The sequence below is a fragment of the Triticum dicoccoides genome, chromosome 5A, assembly GCF_002162155.2.
Source record: "Triticum dicoccoides isolate Atlit2015 ecotype Zavitan chromosome 5A, WEW_v2.0, whole genome shotgun sequence".
NCBI classification, from domain to species: Eukaryota; Viridiplantae; Streptophyta; class Magnoliopsida; order Poales; family Poaceae; genus Triticum; species Triticum dicoccoides.
In genome coordinates this window covers 342,883,240-342,890,936 of record NC_041388.1, presented here as the reverse complement: position 1 = coordinate 342,890,936, position 7,697 = coordinate 342,883,240, and positions in this window count along the sequence as shown.

The window sequence follows — 7,697 nt, the reverse complement described above, 5'->3', positions numbered from 1 at the left end:
TGATCTCTAGTTTAAATATTTGAATCCCCTTTAATCCAGATATTCATCTCATATAGCTATTACTCATGCTTATATAGGAGTATCTCTCTAGACCTATACGCATACATCGTCGGTCGGGTATCTCTCGTGCTACCTGTATGTCGACACTGATCTTTTATCTTCGTAACACACTGATGGTACTCTCTCCCTTGACCTTCATCACTCTATCTCTCTCTAAGTATATCTCGCTCCCTGCTATGTGTCTCTAACTATGATTCTCCATGTGAAATCTCTTTCTCTCACACAAACACAAACTTCGTCTCCCGGGGTCTCATTTCTCTCTACTATTCCCCGGTGTGCCACTCTCACACCCCCTCTCACACAAAGATGTCTTTGACTCCTTAGGTATGAGAAGCTACGACTCTTCCTCTTAAATATCTCTTTCTCACACACAAACACAAACTCTGTCTCCCAGGGTCTCATATCTCTCCACCATTCTCTTGTATGTCACTGATGACCCACAAGTATAGGGGATCAATTGTAGCTCTTTTCGATAAATAAGAGTGTCAAACCCAATGAGGAGCAGAAGGAAATGACAAGTAGTTTTCAGTAAGGTAATGGCCCTGTTTGGTTCAGCTGTGGATTTCTAAAAGTAGCCGTGAAAAATCTGCTGTGGAAAATCTGATGTGAAAAAGATGTAGGCCATTTGGCAAACCAGCTGATACAGCTTTTTCAGATTTTGGCCCGCAGCGGAATCAGATTTTGGAAAGCATGTCCTGGGCTGCTTTCGCTTTTGGTTCAGATTTTGGCAGCGGATTTCTGGAATCGGATTCGGCTGAGTTCGCCCTTTGGTTCAGATTCTGCTGCGCGGCAGCGGAATCCGTCGATAAAAGCTGAACCAAACAGGGCCAATGTCTGCAAGTGCTGAAATTGTAAGTAGCAGAGTAGTTTGATAGCAAGATAATTTGTAACGAGCAAGTAATGATAGAGTAACAAAAGTGCAGCAAGGTAGCCCAATCCTTTTGAGGCAAAGGATAGGCCAAACGGTCTCTTATGATAAGCAAAGCATTCTTGAGGGTACACGGGAGTTTCATCTAGTCACTTTCATCATGTTGGTTTAATTCGTGTTCGCTACATTGATAATTTGATATGTGGGTGGACCAGTGCTTAGGTGATGTTCTTACTTAAACAAACCTCCTACTTATGATTAACCCTCCCGCAAGCAGCCACAACTATGAGAGAAGTATTAAGAATAAATTCTAACCATAGCATTAAACTTTTGGATCCAATCGGTCCCTTATGGAATAGCGCATAAACTGGGGTTTAAGCTTCTGTCACTCTCGCAACCCATCATCTAATTGCTACTCCAAAATGCATTCCCTTAGGCCAAAATATCGTGAAGTGTCATGTAGTCGATGTTCACATGACACCACTAAGGGAATCACAACATACATACTATCAAAATATCGAACACATATCAAATTCACATGATTACTTGCAACATGATTTCTCCCGTGACCTCAAGAACAAAGGTAACTACTCATAAATGATAAACATGCTCATGATTGGAAGGGTATTAAATAGCATATTGGATCTGAACATATAATCTTCCACCAAATAAACCATATAGTAAGCAACTACAAGATGTAATCAACACTACTAGTCATCCACAAGTACCAATCTATAGTTCCGATAACAAGATTGAACACAAGAGATGAACTAAGGTTTCAGAGGAGATGGTGATGTTGAAGATGTTGATGGAGATTGCCCTCCCCAAGATGGGTGAGTTGTTGGTGATGATGATGACGACGATTTCCCCCTCCGGGAGGGAAGTTCCCCCCGGCGGAATTGCTCCGCTGGAGGGCAAAAGTGCTCCTACCCAAGTTCCGCCTCGAGGCGACGGTGCTTCCTCCCGAAAGTCCTCTCCTTATTTTTTTCTAGGTCAAAATAACTTATATACCAAAAGATGGGCACCGGAGGTGGGCCGAGGAGGGCACAACCCACCAGGGCGCGCATGGGCTCCCTGGCGCGCTCAGGTGGGTTGTGCCCACCTGGTGGGCCCCCTCTGGTAGTTATTTGCTTCAATAATTCTTAAATAATCCATAAAAGTCTCTGCGAAGTTTCAGATTTTTGGAGTTGTGCATAATAGGTGGCCTGACATGGCTTTTCCAGGTCCAGATTTCCAGCTGGCAGAATTCTACCCCTTGGTGTGTACCTTGCAAATTATGAGAGAAAAGGCATTAGAATTACTCCAAAAAGCATCATTATGGATAAAAACATTGTAAATAACAGTAAGACAACATGATGCAAAATGGACTTATCAACTCCCCAAGCTTAGACCTCGCTTGTCCTCAAGCAAAAACCGAAATCGAAAAACATGTCCGCATGCTTTGAGAGCAAGGTGTCGATAAAAACAAAATACGAACATAGAAGCATCATGTTGATTATTATAACAACAACAAAATTAAACATAGGACTTTTATCATAGAATGTTTATCATATACTTCTCATGAATAAGTAATAGTTCATCACACAATCGAAGTATAAAGCAAATACTCTATTAGAAACCAACAAACTATGTTCTCAGTCAACTTTGCAACTACAATTCATCATCTTTTCAGGAAGGGTCACGTGTTAGAGCCTTTAGGCAAGTCCACATACTCAACCATCATATAGTCTTCTATGATTGCTAACACTCACCTCATACCCATGAGCAAAATGTTTCAACCGGACACATAGAAAGATAGGGGCTTATGGTTTCGCCTCCCAACATACTCACCTCAAGGGTGATGTCAACAATAATAACTCATGCCACCCATATTCAACTGGACATATGTGCCTAGATCTTTCCTCACCACATGATGCTTGCCAAAAGAGAAAATAAAAGGAATAGAGATAAAAACTTTGACTCTTGCATAAAAGCAAATACATAAAAGTAAAAAATAGGCCCTTCGCAGAGGGAATCAGATGTTGCCATGTGCTTATTTGTTTGTATGCTCAATCCCTTAGTGCAAAAGAACGTCACGTTACATTGCCCCTTGTGGTAGCGACCTTTATTATGCAGTCTGTCGCTTTTATTCTTCACCATCACAAGTTCGTGCAACGCTCACTTTTCTCTTACACTAAATGATCTCACACTTTTAGAAGCAATTTTTATCGCCTTTTTGCACTGATGACAACTTACTTGAGGGATCTTGCTCAATCCCTAGGTAGGTATGGTGGACACTTGAAAATAAGATTTGGGTTTAAGGGTTTTTGGATGCACAAGTAGTATCTCTACTTAGTGCGGAAATTTTGGCTAGCAAAGATAGGGGACACACACCACATGTTAAAGGATCTATGACAATATGACTTCTATGTGAATATGAACAAACATAAATCATTAAGTTGTCTTCCTTGTCCAACGTCAACAATTTTGGAATATAATATTTTCATGAGGGCTCACAATCACAAAAGATTTCTAGGATAGTATATTTATATGTGAACCTTCTCTTCCCTTATTAATTCTTTCATGAGTTGCATCATTGTCTAATGCTATGTTTGTCAATCTCTAATAAAATTTTCTACTTATACTTTTCCTTATGTGGTGCCATCACCTACCATGGGATTAGTATATAATCTTTTCTTTATTTAATTCCTTTCTTTTATTTGTTTCCTTTCTTATTTCTTTTCTTTTATTTGCAACATGAAAGTCTTCTCTACTGTTATATTTATTTTATATTTATAATATTTATCTCCACTCTTTTTTCTACTTTCTTTTTTCTTTTAAAAAATAGAGTCGGTGATGATGGTGTGCCTGCCATCATGCAATATAGGTCGTCCGATTTATATCCGATGGATAGGAAGGAAACTATGGCAATTTTGCAGAAAGATATCCACACCCCTCTCCAGATTTGCAAATAAGGCCTTCCCACGTTCGTCCTTTTCTCCTACAAGATATAAACCACTCATACAAATGCCTCTTGATGTTCTGTGCAATGCATGGGCATCTTGCTAGTTCTAAAAAACTTTCCATCATTTGCCACACTACTGGTTGCTGATGAAGAACCTACCCAAGCACAACACAATATAGGAGCGACGCACAATTACAAGCTGATATTCTGTTGGACAATGGAGGCAATAACCAATTACTTTTACAGGAACAATAGAAACCAGGAAATTTGAAGGGTGGGTATGCACAAAATTGGAACTGCACATGTACTGCTAAGTGATTCAATACACACATTACCGATCGAGGAGGAGAACGATAGTCGCGGCGGCCTCTGTGCATCATGGTCGGCAACGAGAGTCAGTTCATTGTCCACGATGGTGGTGCTTCTGTGCTTTGCGTCGGCTTCCGGGAAGCAGATCCGAGACCATGGAAGACGGTGCTGAGGAAGAGGCTCCATGTACGACGACGACAGTGGCCCAGCTCTAGTGCGGCGTACGAGGTCGTCGATGAGGCAGATGTGCTGCAGTGGACGAGTGCGCCGATGGAGAATGGGAGGAGCATGAAGGCTGCGGTGCTGTGGAGAAGTCTATTTTGGTGTGGGGATAGAAAATGGGGAGTATTCAGGTGTACTACTCTGGGTGCCGGGGTGGGGTTGGCTGGGTAGGGTGAACCTGAGGTTATGAAAACAGGCCCCTACCAAGCGTAATCCGTAGACCTGTTCTGAATGTTATGATGGTAACTTTACACTGCTCGAATCAGGGTTGCGGGATATTTTCCCACCGACCTCAAAATTTTGTGACACTGAACTCCTCGTGTGGCATGTTGGGAGATCGGGCTAAGCAACTAGCGAGCAGTACTAGTAACTACTAGTACTCCCTCCGATTTTATTAACTCTGCATATTAGGTTTGACCAAAGTCAAACTTCCTAAAGTTTGACCAAGTTTATAGAAAAATATAAACATTTACTATAACAAATATGTATGATGTGATAGTACATTCAATAATGAATCTAATGGTATTTATTTGCTATTGTATATGTTAATATTTTTTGTTATAAACTTTTTGAGAGTTTACAAAACTTGACTTTGACCAAAGCTAATACACAAACTTAAATAAAAATGGAGGAAGTACACATTTGTTTTCTTAGTTTGTAGTGAATTAATCATTTGTTGTAATTGTTGAATAAATATATTAGGCTACTGACTTCGAATGTAATGGTCTATACAATTCAATAGTTACAATCATTGTTGAATTCCAAGATGTATACGAGGTCTATAGTACTTCACAATATGCTCAAACTCACATAATCCCAATCAAATGAGAATCTAAATGCATTTCATAGTTATTACTTTGTAGGACGCAACAAAACCAACCATAACTCTACAACATCCATTATAAAAGCAACATTTTGAACACATCCCAATGTGTGAATGAACCGTGTAGAGAGAGCTTGCGAAGATGGAGCAGATAGGGCGGGAAAGATTGTGTGTATGTGGACAAGAGAGTAGGAGACAAACCTAACGAGAGAGAGAGAGAGAGAGAGAGAGAGAGAGGAAGAAGTTAGGTCTGTGAGATAGATGGAGACATGTAATATACGTGAGATGTGTGTGCATACGGATTCTGTAAACGTGGAAGGAGAAGAGATAAAAGGTTTGATGAGAGAAATGGAAAAACATGGACGAGAGGGGAAGGATCTCGTGGGTTGAAGGATTGATAATTTTGTGCGGGAGAGAGAGAGAGGGATTGGTAATTTTGTGCGGGAGAGAGAGGGGAAGGAGTCAGTCAGCCGTCGTCACATCATCCTGCTTCCAAATGGCCCCGCATTCTCTAGTGCAGTGTGGTCGCTGGTCTTCGATCTCATCGATGCCCTCTTTGAAGGTTGAGGTGTTGTGCATGTTGGGGTAAAGAGAAGCACAAGCGAGAGTGGTCGCCATATAGCATTTGATGGGGATGAATTGTGTGCTCGGGGGAGGGGGAGTGTGTGTGCGGTGTGTGTGTGTGTGTCAAGTATTGAGAGAAATCAAACCTATGGACAGAAATGTGTGTGTATGTGACGGAAAGGTACATGCTAAATAGGGTTTTCACGAAGAGATTGTGTGTGCGAGATAGAGAGCGATGTGCGGGCCTTGAGGTGGGCACGGGCCGGGTGAGGGTGTGAAAATGTGTGCGTTGATGCATGTGTTACATGCAATCGTGCGAGGGGCGGACGAATCGAGAGAGATGGTTGTTGTGTTACGGATGCTCCTCTCTCTCTCACACACACACACACACATACACAAGTACAAATAGAAGACCGTTCTCTCATGTATACACAACGCATCGGCATCTGTGTATGTCTCACTCATGCATGATCATTTGCACATTCACACCTCTCTATGTCTCTATCACACGCACACCGTCTCCACATTGCCCTTCCGCCACAACACACATATGGACACATACACACGTTCTCTCTCAGTCACACACACAAAATCAATATTAAAAAAAGTAGGGCGCACCTAAAACGTCCAAATCCAAATAAACACAAACTGGAGCTAAATTCAAATATATGGAAATATTGTAGCTTCAAGAACTTTTCCAGGAAAAAAAGTTGAGTAATATTCGGGGATTGTTTTCACACACACAAAAAGGTTCGGTGGGTGTCCTTTGAGCGCGACACGGTGACGCACCGTTCGATCGACCGCGCGGCCGCGGTTCACATGCTTGCACAGGATTCCGTATCGTGGCTATGGCAACTAATATAAGCGCTACCTCAGTCTAATGTTTACGTGTACCAGTACAATTTTCTTTTAAATTTGACCAACCCTATATAAAACTAAACTAAGCTCCCATACACGCACTCATCAATATGCCACCGCCGTTGTGCATGCCAGCGCCCGCCTGCTCCGGCCAACCATTTCTCGCCCATCACCACCGTGTCACCACCATCCCTGTACCATAAAGCCGAAGGCTCACCCGCTCACTTCGTCTGCAGTCCCTCCTCGCGATGCCGCAGTGCTGCCAAGCACGCGAGCAGCTAGTGGAGACGCGTCTATGCACGGAGCATATGAAGAGGAGGATGAGCGCGTGCTCCAGCACGCTGGCGAGGAGGAACTAGCGTGTCATTGTCGTCTCCGCCCACACGGAGGAGGCGCGCATGGTGGCTGTCGCGGCGGAAGCCGGTTGCGCCCGCGCCGAGCCTGCAAACCGGATGCGGATGCGGAATCTACCTTCGAGACCTTGAATGCCACGTTGATCCTGCAATCTGAAGGAGCAATTTGGGTCAGTCAACTCTTGTGAGCCGTTGGATGCAACATGGATGGCTAGAAGGGCATCTTCAACCTCCGACATTGATGCACTGTTCATCTTCTCAGCCCGCCACACACCTAACAGCCTGCCGCCGCCCCACCCTCCCCTGAACCGCCTGCCACCGCCATGCTCCCCCCGCCCCCACCATCCGTTTAACCCCAGGCATGATCCATTTTTTCCGGCGAACTACATTCCACACCCAACACTCATAAGATAGATCATGGGCACCCTGCCACCCTAATATAGATACTAGGGTAGCTTATTTGTCGTCTTCTTCCTTCGCTCCGTCGAACTTCTTTCACAAATCGACTAACCCAAATTATACTAGTACAAACGTATTAAGTACAGTAGGAACACAAAGATACGAGCAGTAGTACCAACTACAAGAAGAACAGTAGTAAGACATAGTACTAGCACTACTGTACGTACTAAAGAGTTCAAATAACGAGAAAGAACATAAACATAGTTCTGCCGAGGGCTCAGCACAACACACCCCTGA